Here is a 17,430-nt window from a genome sequence, read left to right as displayed (position 1 = left end):
TCCGATAGAAACTTTGGGGCACTCTTTGAAGTTCTTTGTGTTGGTTGAATAGATGAATCTGAGATTGTGTGATGCATTTACCCACGGATATTTGTGGTGACATTGGAGTATCTAGGTGACATTAGGGTTTTGGTTGATGTGTGTCTTAAGGTGTTATTTTGCTACGAACTCTAGGGTTGTTTGTGACACTTATAGGAATAGCCCAATAGATTGATCGGAATGAATAACTTTGAGGTGGTTTCGTACCCTACAATAATCTCTTCGTTTGTTCTCCGCTATTAGTGACTTTGGAGTGACTCTTAGTTGCACGTTGAGGGGTAGTTATATGATCCGATTATGTTATTATTGTTGAGAGAACTTGCACTAGTGAAAGTATGAACCCTAGTGTAGCGACCAGACCTCAAACAGTCTGATCTCTGTGCATCAGTGTCATCCCTGGATCGGTAATGCTGACACGCATAGTACTTGAAGGATTTATAACAGATTAGCAATCACACACTTATTACATTGAATGTCTCAAAAGAGAACTTATTACAATAAATATGGCTTAAGGCCATCTAAAAACGATAACAACGAAAAGCTTGGAAGATAAAGTGAGTCCATCAACTCGAACGACATCACTGAGTGAAAGATCACATTCTAAGGCACCTTACTCGTCGTCTGAAAAGTCTGCAACATGAATGTTGCAGCCCGAAACGGGTCAGCAGATGGAATATGCTGGCAATGTAGCACAAGAGAGTAATGAACATAATAATGCTATCACTACATGCATATATGGCTGGGGAAAGCTCTATGGTTAAAGTTTTGCATAAAGCCAATTTTTCCCTACAACAAAGGAATAAATTTTATTTAACTATCATGGTGGTTGTTAAACATTGAGAAGGTTCCTCCAACTCAATCCCGATTAATCATCATTAACCCAATCAAATTTTAATTAAGAGTGATGAGATCAACATGATAATCCAAGAACCAGATACTCAAGACGTCCATAACCGGGGACACGGCTAACCATGATTAGTTTGTACACTCTGCATAGGTTTGCGCACTTTTCCCCACAAGACTCGAATACATCCATGGTCGGAGAATCGAGACACAGTCTTTCTGAAACAATAACTCTTTACTCTGGGGGGACAGTTACACCTAGTTTCCCCTACATCTACTAGCCCACCACTGAAAGAGGTCTTGTAACTTACTCAACTATGCTAGATCCCATAATAGCTTGTGGCTGCACACAGAAGTTTCTAGCATGAATAATCTAATGATCCCTTTGAGCCTGGGTGGCAGTCCATAGGATAATCACACGGTAACCTCGGGATTTCCAAAAAATAGGCAACACTGGGTTCCCCGGGTGCCTCAATCCACCCAGATGTGTATTAAAATAGCCACCTTAAGTTTAACCATTAAATAACAATACTCACATTTGTCATGGATACACTCACCCAATCCACGTCTACAAGCATAGCATAGCAATATAAGCAACGTAGAAGTAACTCCCAAAGGTTTGATAATAAACAGGACAATGGGTACTACCTCATCTGCTTCCCAAAACCCACATGTTAAACGGATCCTAACAATGCAATTGTTTGAGGATTGACCTAATGCAATAAAACTGGGTAGTGAAGAGGTATGATCAAATTGTTACTTGCCTTGCTGATGATCCGTGAAACAAAGAGACTCGTAGTAGCACGCTTCGCACTCCAGGTACTCTATCGCAAACAAACAAGCATACAATAAGCACTCAACTAGAAGCATGGGTAAAACTCAAACAAGAGATCTCACAAGAAAGTTCAACTTAAGAACTCCTGTTTGGAAAATAATCAAATCAAACAAAGCAACGAAACTCAAACTGCGAAGGAAACAAGCTCCATTTACTAATCTGGACTTAAGTCAAATTTTACAGTACCAAAAACTTGTTTAAGTTGGTTAAACAGAAAGAGGGCTTCGAGATGAAACTCTGGGCGCATGAATCGCCTGATTTCGATAAACAAGCGAAAAGATAAACTAAAACGAAAATCAGGGCAGAAATCACGATCGAAAATAATCGCGGAAAAACCTTGGAAAAAGAAAAACTCACGAACAGGCTAACGAACGAACATTCGCTGTCTGCGGCTAACGGGTGAAAATCGTTCGTTAAAACAAACGAACGAACGGGCGTTCGCTAAATAACTAAACCGGGAAGAAAAAATAAACCGATCTAAATAGAAAAAGATCACGGTTTCTAAAAAAACTGACGGTTTTCTCACGAAAACCGCGGCGGCGGCGGCGGCTACCTTGACGAATCCGGCGAGGGCGGCGCCGGGTCCGGCGATGGTCGGCGGCGGGTGTGGCGACGGCGACCGGCGGCGACGAAGGGCGGCGGGGTCGGGTGGCGCCGGGGATCGGCGGTGCAGGGCTCTGGCGGCGCGGGCAGGAAGCGGCGGCGGATTCCGGCGCCGGGCGCGGAAATCGAGGCGAGGCGGCGGCTACGGTTTCGGGTGGGGGCTGGTGACGGCTCGAGCCTTCGGGCTTTAAAGGCCGCCCTGGCTGTGGTGTCCGGGTCGGACATGGCCCGGTAAGGCGGTATCTCTTTTTTTTAAATAATTCCGCGCGGAAAAACAAATAAAAGAAATACTAAACGGACTCCAAAAATCCTGAAATAAATTTTCCCCGTCCTCTAAAAATATATCGGACAAAGTGAACATTTATATGGGGCTCTAGTGAAACTTTGAAAAACACATATTTTTCCTAATTCAAATAAAATAGCGATAAAACTCCGAATAATTTTTTTATTTGATTTTAATATTAAATCTCCGATATTTATTTATTTTGGGGAAGTGTTTTTATCCCCTCGCTTTTATTTTTATAAAAGAAATATTCGAAGAGAAAATAATTAAAATCAAACGATCCTCTGTTCAAAATTTGAAAAAACTCAAATATGAAAATAACGAAATCCCCAGCTCTCTCCGTGGGTCCTTGAGTTGCGTAAAATTTCTAGGATCAAGCCAAAATGCAATAAAATATGATATGCAATGATGATCTAATGTATAACATTCCAAATTGGAAATTTGGGATGTTACAAACCTACCCCCCTTAAGATGAATCTCGCCCTCGAGATTCGGGTTGGCTAGAAAATAGGTGAGGGTGATCCTTCCGTAGGTCTTCCTCTCATTCCCAGGTGGCTTCATCCTCGATATGGTGGCTCAACTGAACTTTCCAGAACTTGATAACCTTGTTGCGTGTGACTCGGCTGGCAAACTCGAGAATCTTGACAGGTTTCTCCTCGTAGGTCAAATCGCTATCCAACTGACTCGCTTCCAGTGGCACTGTATCTCTCAGAGGAATATCAGCCATCTCTGCGTGGCACTTCTTCAACTGGGAAATGTGGAACACATCATGAAATCCTGACAGTCCTTCAGGCAACTCCAACTTGTAAGCAACTTCTCCCATACGTTCCAAAACTTTGTATGGTCCCACAAAACATGGTGCTAACTTTCCCTTAACTCCAAAATGCTTAACTCCTCAAAGTGGGAACACTTTGGGTACTACCAAACGTCACAACGTAACTGGGTGATTATAAAGGAGTACTACAGGTGTCTCCGAAGGTACATGTTGAGTTGGCGTATTTAGAGATTAGGTTTTGTCACTCCGATTGTCGGAGAGGTATCTCTAGGCCCTCTCGGTAATGTACATCACTATAAGCCTTGCAAGCAATGTGATCAATGAGTTGGTTACGAGATGATGCATTACGTAACGAGTAAAGAGACTTGCCGGTAACGAGATTGAACTAGGTATTGGATACCGACAATCGAATCTCGGGCAAGTAACATACCGATGACAAAGGGAACAACGTATGTTGTTATGCGGTTTGACCGATAAAGATCTTCGTAGAATATGTAGGAACCAATATGGGCATCCAGGTCCCGCTATTGGTTATTGACCGAGAATAGTTCTAGGCCATGTCTACATAGTTCTCGAACCCGTAGGGTCCGCACGCTTAACGTTACGATGACAGTTTTATTATGAGTTTATAAGTTTTGATGTACCGAAGTTTGTTCGGAGTCCCGTATGAGATCACGGACATGACGAGGAGTCTCGAAATGGTCGAGACATAAAGATTGATATATCGGAAGCCTATGTTTGGACATCAGAAGTGTTCCGGGTGAAATCGGCATTTTACCGGAGTACCGGGAGGTTACCGGAACCCCCCGGGGGGTTATTGGGCCTACATGGGCCTTGAGGGAGAAGAGGGAAGGAGGCAGGAGGGGGCCGCGCGCCCCTCCCCTTCCTAGTCCGAATAGGACAAGGGAAGGGGGGCGGCGCCCCCCCTTTCCTTCCCCTCTTCCTCCTCTTTCCCCCCTTCTCCTATTCCAACTAGGAAAGAAGGGAGTCCTACTCCCGGTGGGAGTAGGACTCCCCCCTTGGCGCGCCCTCCTTGGCCGGCCGCCTCCTCCCCCCTGGCTCCTTTATATACGGGGGCGGGGGGGGGGGGGCACCCCATAGACACACAAGTTGATCTACGGATCGTTCCTTAGCCGTGTGCGGTGCCCCCCTCCACCATATTCCACCTTGGTCATATTGTCGCGGAGTTTAGGCGAAGCCCTGCGCCGGTACAACATCATCATCGTCACTACGCCGTCGTGCTGACGGAACTCATCTCCGGAGCTTTGCTGGATCGGAGCCCGGAGATCGTCATCAAGGTGAATGTGTGCTGAACTCGGAGGTGCGGTACGTTCGGTGCTTGGATCGGTCGGATCGTGAAGACGTACGACTACATCAACCGCATTGTGCTAACGCTTCCGCTTACGGTCTACGAGGGTACGTGGACAACACTCTCCCCTCTCGTTGCTATGCCATCACCATGATCTTGCGTGTGCGTAGGAATTTTTTTTGAAATTACTATGTTCCCCAACAGCTACAATTATCCCCTACACTTGTGGGTCATCACCTTGTAATTGTGCACAGTTGCAAAAAAGATGGATCTACTTTGGTCAATCCAATCAAACATTGATGTTGGCATGGCTGTCCTATCTATTGTCCCACATTAACAGTAACACTGCAAAACCGCAAATCTTGAAAGTTCTATTAATCATTCACTTCATGGAGACCTTCCATTTTCCATTCATCTCGATCATTCGAGCCAAATCATTCAGAATTATCAAGAATTTCATTTAAATATCCCCCACAAATATAGGGTATATCACTTTGAGACCTCAACCATTTCAACAATTTCCAGCTCTCATATCTCTCGCTCCTTCGAGCCTTCACATAAAAGCTAGTGAATAACCATTCTTTCATGCCAATCCCAATATGTTTTTACTATGATATCAATATGTTGGTTAGATACATTATTTAGCGTCATATCAACTTCTTTTGACCAAAAAAGGGCCAAAGCACCACTTTAGTCGTCAACAATTATGAGCACACATCCTTCCAAACCTAGTCATACTCTAAAATTTGCAACTCGCTTATCCTCGAATTTTGTTTCAAAAAAAACACCAAGGCGGGCACTCCAACCTGACCAGGTGGTGAAGGTATAAAACTTCCCCTGGGTTCCAAAGTCCGCAACATTTTCAAACAATGCAATTCATTGGTCTTGGCAGGGTTGACCTACAGCCACTGCCTTGTCAATGCTAGCATTAACTCCGCCTGCTTTCTTCTTCTTTGAATCCTACTATTCTCTTTTGATTCACATAATCACAGCCTCCATATTTAGTGCAAATGATTCACAAAAGGAGGATACTATCTTAGGATCAAGTCCATATTAAGTGCTACACTTGTGAAAAGCATCGGTATTCATAAAAGATTTAACACAATCATACTTAAGCTTAATACCTGACTCTTTACCTTCGTCGAGTTCCCAATCTTCAGAGTTGCATTTAATTCTTTCTAAAAGATCCCACCGGAAGTCAATAGTCTTCTTCATAGAGGAACCAGTACAAGAAGTATCGAGCATGGATCGATCATCATGAGAAAGCCGAGCATAAAAATTCTGAATAATAATTTCTCTAGAGAGCTCATGATTGGGGCATGAATATAACATTGACTTAAGCCTTGATATGTCTCCAATGTAACTATAATATTTGATGTATTCATGCCATGTTTATAATATTTTTACAAGCTTTTGGTATGATTTGGTTAGAACTAACCCGGACTGACGTTGTTTTCAGCAGAACTACCGTGGTGTTGTTTTTGTGCAGAAATAAAAGTTCTTGGAATGCGCTGAAAATCAACGGAGATTTATTTTGGAAAATATAAAATATACTGAAACAAAAAGTTATCAGAGAGGAGTCCCATGGGGCCCACGGGGGTGGGGGCGTGCCCCTGTGCCTCGTGGACTCCTTGTGGGTCCCCCTAACTTGTTCTCGACACCAAACCCTCCTATAAATACCCAAACTCCAAGAAAGAAACCTAGATCGGGTGTTCCGCCACCGCAAGCCTCTGTAGGCACCAAAAACCAATCGGGACCCTGTTCCGACACCCGGTCGGATGGGGGATCCATCACCGATGGCCATCTTCATCATCCTGACGCTCTCCATGATGAGGAGGGAGTAGTTCACCCTTGGGGCTGAGGGTATGTACTAGTAGCTATGTGTTTGATCTCTCTCTCTCTCTCGTGTTATTGATATGGCACGATCTTGATGTACCGCGAGCTTTGCTATTATAGTTGGATCTTATGATGTTTCTCCCCCTCTACTTCTTGTAACGGATTGAGTTTTCCCTTTGAAGTTATATTATCGGATTGAGTCTTTAAGGATTTGAGAACACTTGATGTATGTCTTGCATGTTCTTATCTGTGGTGACAATGGGATATTCACGTGATCTACTTGATGTATGTTTTGGTGATCAACTTGCGGGTTCAGTGACCTTGTGAACTTATGCATAGGGTTTGGCACACGTTTTCGTCTTGACTCTCCGGTAGAAACTTTGGAGCACTCTTTGAAGTTCTCTGTGTTGGTTGAATAGATGAATCTGAGATTGTGTGATGCATGTCGTATAATCATACCCAAGATACTTGTGGTGACATTGGAGTAACTTGGTGACATTAGGGTTTTGGTTTATGTGTGTCTTAAGGTGTTATTTTACTACGAACTCTAGGGCTGTTTGTGACACTTATAGGAATAGCCCAATAGATTGATCAGAAAGAATAACTTTAAGGTGGTTTCGTACCCTACAATAATCTCTTCATTTCTTCTCCGCTATTAGTGACTTTGGAGTGACTCTTTGTTGCACGTTGAGGGTTAGTTATATGATCCAATTATGTTATTATTGTTGAGAGAACTTACACTAGTGAAAGTATGAACCCTAGGCCTTGTTTCGAAGCATTGCAATGCCGTTTGTGCTCACTTTTATCATTAGTTACCTTACTGTTTTTATATTTTTCAGATTACAAAAACCTATATCTACCATCCATATTGCACTTGTATCACCATCTCTTCGCCGAACTAGTGCACTTATACAATTTACCATTGTATTGGGTGTGTTCGGGACACAAGATACTCTTTGTTATTTGGTTGCAGGGTTGTTTGAGAGAGACCATCTTCATCCTACGCCTCCCACGGATTGATAAACCTTAGGTCATCCACTTGAGGGAAATTTTCTATTGTCCTACAAACCTCTGCACTTGGAGGCCCAACAACATCTACAAGAAGAAGGTTGCATAGTAGACTTCAAGCTCTTTTCTAGCACCGTTGCTGGGGAGGTTAGTGCTTGAAGGTATATATTTAGATATTGCAATCGAATCATTTAGTTTCTTGTTTTATCACTAGTTTAGTTTATAAAAGAAAACTACAAAAAAATGGAATTGAGGGTGCCTCATATGCTTCATCTTTTTAATGTCTTTTGTGAGAATGATGGAAAGGAAAATTGTGCCAAAGTGTTAGAACAAGAATGCATTAAAATGTTTGGCACTAAATCTTTGAATGATGAGCATGATTGCAATGTTGTTAGTATGAATTATTTGAATATCCATGATGCTAATGATATGCAAAGGCACAAGCTTGGGGATGCTATGTTTGATGAAGATGATATTTTTAGTCCCCCAAGTTTTAATGAGCAAATTTATTATGATGAATGCATGCCTCCTATTTATGATGATTATATTGATGAACGTGGATTTGGAGAGGTCATGACTTTATTTAGTGATGAATCCACTATTTTGGAAGAGGTTGCAATTGATTATGAGAACAAAGTTGCTATCTATGATGATTATTGTGATGATACTTATGCTAGAAAAAGTAGTGACAATTATATTTATAAAACTTGTCATGATTATGATTATCCTTTTCCTGAACACTACTCTTTTAATGTGGAAACAATTTATAGTATTCAACTTTCTTATGATACCCTCACTATTCTGAATGAGAAGAAATTTGCTTATGTGGAGAGTAATAAAAATTCCATGCTTGTGCCTCATGAAAAGAATGCTTTATGTGATAGTTATATTGTTGAATTCATTCATGATGCTACTGAAAATTATTATGTGGGAGAAACATATGCTTGTAGGAATTGCAATAATATCAAGTTTCCTCTCTATGTGTTGAAAATCTTGAAGTTATGCTTGTTTTGCTTTCCTATGCTAGTTGATTCTTGTTCCCATAAGTTGTTTGCTCACAAAATACCTATGCATAGGAAGTGGGTTAGAATTAAATGTGCTATTCATATGCTTCAGGATGCTCCGTTATGTTTCAGTTCTTATCTTTTATGTGAGCATTATTGTCATCATCATGCCTAGCTAAAAATGCATTAAAGAAAAGCTCTTGTTGGGAGACAACCCAATTTTTACCCCTACTGTTTTGGTGTGTTCGCATGATTAATATACTGTAGTAATAATGTTTTATAGCTTTTGTTCCAATAAAGTTCCAAGTAGAACCTTTGGGAAGACTTGGGTGAAAGTTAATGCGATCTTGCTGTAAAAAACAGAAACTTTGCTCTCACGAGAATAATTGTCATTTTTAATGTAAGAGTGATTTTAAGTTGATTCGTTTTGCAGAAGATTAATGGACAAATTAATCACGTCCACCAATTTATTTCATAACTTTTGGAGTCACAGAGGTATTCAAGAGTTACAGATTACTATAGACTGTTCTGTCTTTGACAGATTCTGTTTTCTATGTGTTGTTTGCTTATTTTGATGAATATATGAGTAGTATCGGAGGGTATGAACCATAGAGAAGTTGTAATACAGTATATATAACACCAATATGAATAAATAATGAGTTCACAACAGTACCAAAAGTTGTTATTTATTTTCTTATACTAACGGAGCTTATGAGTTTTCTGTTGAGTTTTGCGTTGTGAAGTTTTCAAGTTTTGGGTAAAGATTCGATGGACTATGGAATAAGGAGTGGTAAGAGCCTAAGCTTGGGGATTCCCAAGGCACCCCAAGGTAATATTCAAGGACAACCAAGAGCCTAAGCTTGGGGATGCCCCGGAAGGCATCCCCTCTTTCGTCTTTGTTCATCAGTAACTATACTTGGAGCTATATTTTTATTCACCACATGGTATGTGTTTTGCTTGGAGCGTCATTTTATTTTATTTTGTTTTGCTTGCTGTTTGAATAATATCCCAAGATCTAAAATTATTAAATGTTATAGGGTCTTCACATTTTTTCATAATTATTTGACTACTCATTGATCTACGCTTATATCTTTTGGAGTAGTTTGTCATTTGCTCTAGTGCTTCACTTATATCTTTTTAGAGCACGGTGGTAGTTTTATTTTTGAAGAAATAGATGAACTATCATGATTCACTTATATTATTTTGAGAGTCTTTTAGATCAGCATGGTAATTTGCTTTGGTTATGAATTTAGTCCTAATATGATAGGCATCCAAGAGGGATATAATAAAAACGTTCATATAAAGTGCATTGAATACTATGAGAAGTTTGATTCCTTATGATTGTTTTGAGATATGAGGATGGTGATATTAGAGTCATGCTAGTCGAGTAATTGTGAATTTGAGAAATACTTGTGTTGAGGTTTGTGAGTCCCGTATCATGCACGTATGGTAACCGTTGTGTATCAAATTTGAAGCATGAGGTATCTCTTTGATTGTCCTCCTTATGTGTGGAGGTTGGAATCGCGCGATGGTTAACTCCTACCAACCCTTCCCCTAGGAGCATGCGCGTAGTGCTTGGTTTTGATGACTTGTAGATTTTTGCAATAAGTATGTGAGTTCTTTATGACTAATGTTGAGTCCATGGATTATACGCACTCTCACCCTTCCACCATTGCCAGCCTTTCTTGTGCCGCACAACTTTCGCCGGTACCATACACCCACCATTTACCTTCCTCAAAACAGCCACATACATACCTATTATGGCATTTCCATAGCCATTCCGATATATATTGCCATGCAACCTTCCACCGTTCCATTTATTATGACACGTTTCACAAATTCATATTGGTCTGCATGATCATGTAGTTGACATCGTATTTGTGGCAAAGCCACCTTTCATAATTTTTTAATACATGTCACTCTTGATTCATTGCACATCCCGGTACACTGCCGGAGGCATTCATATAGAGTCATATTTTGTTCTAAGTATTGAGTTGTAATTCTTGAGTTGTAAGTAAATAAAAGTGTGATGATCATTATTATTAGAGCATTGTCCCATGTGAGGAAATAAAAAGAAGGCCAAATAAGCCAAGAGAAAAAGAGGCCAAAGAAGCCATTCAATGTAGGCAATGCTACTATCCTTTTACCACACTTGTGCTTCAAAGTAGTACCATGATCTTCATGATAGAGAGTCTCCTATGTTGTCACATTCATATACTAGTGGGAATTTTCATTATAGAACTTGGCTTGTATATTCCAACGATGGGCTTCCTAAAATGCCCTTGATCTTCATGAGCAAGCAAGTTGGATGCACACCCACTTAGTTTCTTTTTGAGCTTTCATACACTTGTAGCTCTAGTGCATCCGTTGCATGGCAATCCCTACTCACTCACATTGATATCTATTGATGGGCATCTCCATAGCCCATTGATACGCCTAGTTGATCTAAGACTATATCCTCTTTTTTGTCTTCTCCACAACCACCATTCTATTCCACCTATAGTGCTATGTCCATGGCTCACACTCATGAATTGCGTGAAAGTTGAAAAAGTTTGAGAATACTAAAGTATGAAACAATTGCTTGGCTGAAACCGGGGTTGTGCACGATTTGAATATTTTGTGTGTCGAAGATGGAGCATAGACAAACTATATGATTTTGTTGGGATAAGCTTTCTTTGGCCATACTATTTTGAGAAGACATAATTGCTTTGTTAGTATGCTTGAAGTATTATCGTTCTTATGTCAATATTAAACTTTTGTTTTGAATCTTATGGATCTGAATATTCTTGGCACATTGGAGAAGATTACATTGATAAATATGTTAGGTACCATTCCACATCAAAAATTCTATTTTTTTATCATTTGCCTACTCGAGGACGAGCGGGAATTAAGCTTGGGGATGCTCATACATCTCCAACATATCTATAATTTTTTATGTATTCATGCCATGTTTATAATATTTTTAGATGCTTTTGGTATGATTTGGTTAGAACTAACCCGGACTGACGCTGTTTTCAGCGAACTACCTTGGTGTTGTTTTTGTGTAGAAATAAAAGTTCTCGGAATGCACTAAAAATCAATGGAGATTTATTTTGGAAAATATAAAAATACTGAAACAAAAAGTTATCGGAGAGGAGTCCCATGGGGCCCACGAGGGTGGGGGGCACGCCCACCCCCCTGGGGCGCGCCCCTGTGCCTCATTGACTCCTTGTGGGTCCCCCTAACTTGTTCTCGACGCCAAACCCTCCTATAAATACCCAAACTTCTAGAAAGAAACTTAGATCAAGAGTTCCGCCGCCGCAAGCCTCTGTAGCCACCAAAAACCAATCGGGACCCTATTCCGGCACCCTGCCGGATGGGCGATCCATCACTAGTGGCCATCTTCATCATCCCGGCGCTCTCCATGACGAGGTGGGAGTAGTTCACCATCGGGGCTAAAGGTATGTACTAGTAGCTATGTGTTTGATCTCTATATCTCTCGTGTTCTTTATATGGCACAATCTTGATGTACCGCGAGCTTTGCTATTATAGTTGGATCTTATGATGTTTCACCCCCGTTGCTTCTTGTAATGGATTGAGTTTTCCCTTTGAAGTTATCTTATCGGATTGAATCTTTAATGATTTGAGAACACTTGATGTATGTCTTGCATGTGCTTATTTGTGGTGACAATGGGATATTCACGTGATCTACTAGATGTATGTTTTGGTGATCAACTTGCGGGTTCAGTGACCTTGTGAACTTGTGCATAGGGGTTGGCACACATTTTCGTCTTGACTCTCCGATAGAAACTTTGGGGCACTCTTTGAAGTTCTTTGTGTTGGTTGAATAGATGAATCTGAGATTGTGTGATGCATTTACCCACGGATATTTGTGGTGACATTGGAGTATCTAGGTGACATTAGGGTTTTGGTTGATGTGTGTCTTAAGGTGTTATTTTGCTACGAACTCTAGGGTTGTTTGTGACACTTATAGGAATAGCCCAATAGATTGATCGGAATGAATAACTTTGAGGTGGTTTCGTACCCTACAATAATCTCTTCGTTTGTTCTCCGCTATTAGTGACTTTGGAGTGACTCTTTGTTGCACGTTGAGGGGTAGTTATATGATCCGATTATGTTATTATTGTTGAGAGAACTTGCACTAGTGAAAGTATGAACCCTAGTGTAGCGACCAGACCTCAAACAGTCTGATCTCTGTGCATCAGTGTCATCCCTGGATCGGTAATGCTGACACGCATAGTACTTGAAGGATTTATAACAGATTAGCAATCACACACTTATTACATTGAATGTCTCAAAAGAGAACTTATTACAATAAATATGGCTTAAGGCCATCTAAAAACGATAACAACGAAAAGCTTGGAAGATAAAGTGAGTCCATCAACTCGAACGACATCACTGAGTGAAAGATCACAATCTAAGGCACCTTACTCGTCGTCTGAAAAGTCTGCAACATGAATGTTGCAGCCCGAAACGGGTCAGCAGATGGAATATGCTGGCAATGTAGCACAAGAGAGTAATGAACATAATAATGCTATCACTACATGCATATATGGCTGGGGAAAGCTCTATGGTTAAAGTTTTGCATAAAGCCAATTTTTCCCTACAACAAAGGAATAAATTTTATTTAACTATCATGGTGGTTGTTAAACATTGAGAAGGTTCCTCCAACTCAATCCCGATTAATCATCATTAACCCAATCAAATTTTAATTAAGAGTGATGAGATCAACATGATAATCCAAGAACCAGATACTCAAGACGTCCATAACCGGGGACACGGCTAACCATGATTAGTTTGTACACTCTGCATAGGTTTGCGCACTTTTCCCCACAAGACTCGAATACATCCATGGTCGGAGAATCGAGACACAGTCTTTCTGAAACAATAACTCTTTACTCTGGGGGGACAGTTACACCTAGTTTCCCCTACATCTACTAGCCCACCACTGAAAGAGGTCTTGTAACTTACTCAACTATGCTAGAGCCCATAATAGCTTGTGGCTGCACACAGAAGTTTCTAGCATGAATAATCTAATGATCCCTTTGAGCCTGGGTGGCAGTCCATAGGATAATCACACGGTAACCCCGAGATTTCCAAAAAATAGGCAACACTGGGTTCCACGGGTGCCTCAATCCACCCAGATGTGTATTAAAATAGCCACCTTAAGTTTAACCATTAAATAACAATACTCACATTTGTCATGGATACACTCACCCAATCCACGTCTACAAGCATAGCATAGCAATATAAGCAACGTAGAAGTAACTCCCAAAGGTTTGATAATAAACAGGACAATGGGTACTACCTCATCTGCTTCCCAAAACCCACATGTTAAACGGATCCTAACAATGCAATTGTTTGAGGATTGACCTAATGCAATAAAACTAGGTAGTGAAGAGGTATGATCAAATTGTTACTTGCCTTGCTGATGATCCGTGAAACAAAGAGACTCGTAGTAGCACGCTTCACACTCCAGGTACTCTATCGCAAACAAACAAGCATACAATAAGCACTCAACTAGAAGCATGGGTAAAACTCAAACAAGAGATCTCACCAGAAAGTTCAACTTAAGAACTCCTGTTTGGAAAATAATCAAATCAAACAAAGCAACGAAACTCAAACTGCGAAAGAAACAAGCTCCACTTACTAATCTGGACTTAAGTCAAATTTTACAGTACCAAAAACTTGTTTAAGTTGGTTAAACAGAAAGAGGGCTTCGAGATGAAACTCTGGGCGCATGAATCGCCTGATTTCGATAAACAAGCGAAAAGATAAACTAAAATGAAAATCAGGGCAGAAATCACGATCGAAAATAATCGCGGAAAAACCCTGGAAAAAGAAAAACTCACGAACAGGCTAACGAACGAACATTCGCTGTCTGCGGCTAACGGGTGAAAATCGTTCATTAAAACAAACGAACGAACGGGCGTTCGCTAAATAACTAAACCGGGAAGAAAAAATAAACCGATCTAAATAAAAAAAGATCGCGGTTTCTAAAAAAACTAACGGTTTTCTCACGAAAACCGCGGCGGCGGCGGCGGCTACCTTGACGAATCCGGCGAGGGCGGCGCCGGGTCCGGCGATGGTCGGCGGCGGGTGTGGCGACGGCGACCGGCGGCGACGAAGGGCGGCGGGGATCGGCGGTGCAGGGCTCTGGCGGCGCGGGCAGGAAGCGGCGGCGGATTCCGGCGCCGGGCGCGGAAATCGAGGCGAGGCGGCGGCTATGGTTTCGGGTGGGGGCTGGTGACGGCTCGAGCCTTCGGGCTTTAAAGGCCGCCCTGGCTGTGGTGTCCGGGTCGGACATGGCCCGGTAAGGCGGTATCTCTTTTTTTTAAAATAATTCCGCGCGGAAAAACAAATAAAAGAAATACTAAACGGACTCCAAAAATCCTGAAATAAATTTTCCCCGTCCTCTAAAAATATATCGGACAAAGTGAACATTTATATGGGGCTCTAGTGAAACTTTGAAAAACACATATTTTTCCTAATTCAAATAAAATAGCGATAAAACTCCGAATAATTTTTTTATTTGATTTTAATATTAAATCTCCGATATTTCTTTATTTTGGGGAAGTTTTTATCCCCTCGCTTTTATTTTTATAAAAGAAATATTCGAAGAGAAAATAATTAAAATCAAACGATCCTCTGTTCAAAATTTGAAAAAACTCAAATATGAAAATAACGAAATCCCCAGCTCTCTCCGTGGGTCCTTGAGTTGCGTAGAATTTCTAGGATCAAGCCAAAATGCAATAAAATATGATATGCAATGATGATCTAATGTATAACATTCCAAATTGGAAATTTGGGATGTTACAAACCTACCCCCCTTAAGATGAATCTCGCCCTCGAGATTCGGGTTGGCTAGAAAATAGGTGAGGGTGATCCTTCCGTAGGTCTTCCTCTCATTCCCAGGTGGCTTCATCCTCGATATGGTGGCTCAACTGAACTTTCCAGAACTTGATAACCTTGTTGCGTGTGACTCGGCTGGCAAACTCGAGAATCTTGACAGGTTTCTCCTCGTAGGTCAAAGCGCTATCCAACTGAATCGCTTCCAGTGGCACTGTATCTCTCAGAGGAATATCAGCCATCTCTGCGTGGCACTTCTTCAACTGGGAAATGTGGAACACATCATGAACTCCTGACAGTCCTTCAGGCAACTCCAACTTGTAAGCAACTTCTCCCATACGTTCCAAAACTTTGTATGGTCCCACAAAACATGGTGCTAACTTTCCCTTAACTCCAAAATGCTTAACTCCTCAAAGTGGGGACACATGAAGATACACTCTGTCTCCTACTTCATAAACTGTCTCCTTGCGTTTAGAATCCGCATAGCTCTTCTGCCTGGATTGGGCTACCTATAGTCTATTGCGAATCAGCTTAAGCTTCTCTTCGGACTCTTTAATCAAATCTGGTCCAAACAACTGACAGTCTCCAACTTCATCCCATAACAATGGTGTCCTGCACCTCCTTCCGTACAAAGCTTCGAAAGGGGCTATCTTCAAACTAGCTTGATAGCTGTTGTTGTAAGAGAACTCTACATATGGCAAATTGTCGTCCCAACTAGATCCATAATCTAGCGCACAAGCTCACAACATGTCCTCCAGAATCTGATGGACTCTCTCGGTCTGTTCATCTGTCTGTGGATGAAAGGCTGTACTGAACTCTAGCCTGGTACCCAAAGTTTTGTGCAACTGATTCCAGAACTAGGTAAACTGGGTTCCTCTATCTGATACAGTGGTCCTCGGAACTCCATGCAGACATACGATCCTGGTCATGTATATCTTTGCCAACTTAGCACTGGTTTAAGTGGTCTTCATTGGGATGAAATGAGCTACCTTCGTCAATCGGTCGAATACAACCCATATCGAGTCATAGCCTGAACGAGTCCTTGGCAATCCCGTGATAAAATCCATGCCTAGCTTATCCCACTTCCATTCGGGTATCGGCAATGGCTGTAGCAATCCTGCTGGCTTCTAATGCTCTGCCTTCACTCTCTGACATATATCACAAACTGCTACATACTCCGCAATGTCCTTCTTGATTCCGGCCCACCAGAAACTATCCTTCAAATCCAGATACATCTTGATATTACCTGGGTGAATCAAATTCGGCGAATCATGGGCCTCTTGCAGAATCAACTTCCTGATCTACGGATCATTAGGCACATATACGTGGTCCTAAAACCATAAGGTATCATGCTCATCCTGATGAAATCCTTTAGCTTTTCCTTTGCTCATCCTTTCGTTTATCTCGACAATCTCCTTGTCTGTATTCTGAGCTTCTCTGATCTTATCCATCAAAGTAGACTAAATCTCCAACGTTGGTACATAGCCTCTCAGAACTATTTCCAAACATAGCTCACTAAGATCCTCTGCTAACTGCTGGGGTAACTCTCCGGTCATGAGTGTATTGACATGGCTCTTGCGGCTCAACGCATCAGCTACTATGTTAGCCTTTCCGGGATGATAATGCAATCTCATATCATAATCCTTAATGAGCTCCAACCATCTCCTTTGCATGAGATTCAACTCCTTCTGCGTGAAAATATACTTCAAACTCTTGTGATCCATGTACACCTCACAATGGTTTTCGATGAGAAAATGTCTCCATGTCTTCAATGCATGCACTACGGCTGCTAACTCCAAATCGTGTGTAGCATAATTCAACTCATGGGGTTTAAGCTGTCGGGAGGCATAAGAAACAACTCTTCCCTCCTGCATAAGCACTGCTCCAAGTCCTCGACGAGAAGCCTTGCAATACACTTGATAATCCTTGCATTCATCTGGCAGAATCAACACTGGAGCTGTAACCAAACAATTCTTCAACTCCTGAAAACTGGCCTCACATTCCTCAGTCCATTCGAACTTGTTGTCCTTCTTCAACAACTCCGTC

Source organism: Triticum aestivum, chromosome 5B, assembly GCF_018294505.1.
Source record: "Triticum aestivum cultivar Chinese Spring chromosome 5B, IWGSC CS RefSeq v2.1, whole genome shotgun sequence".
NCBI classification, from domain to species: domain Eukaryota; kingdom Viridiplantae; phylum Streptophyta; class Magnoliopsida; order Poales; family Poaceae; genus Triticum; species Triticum aestivum.
Note: the sequence above shows the minus strand (reverse complement) of the source record.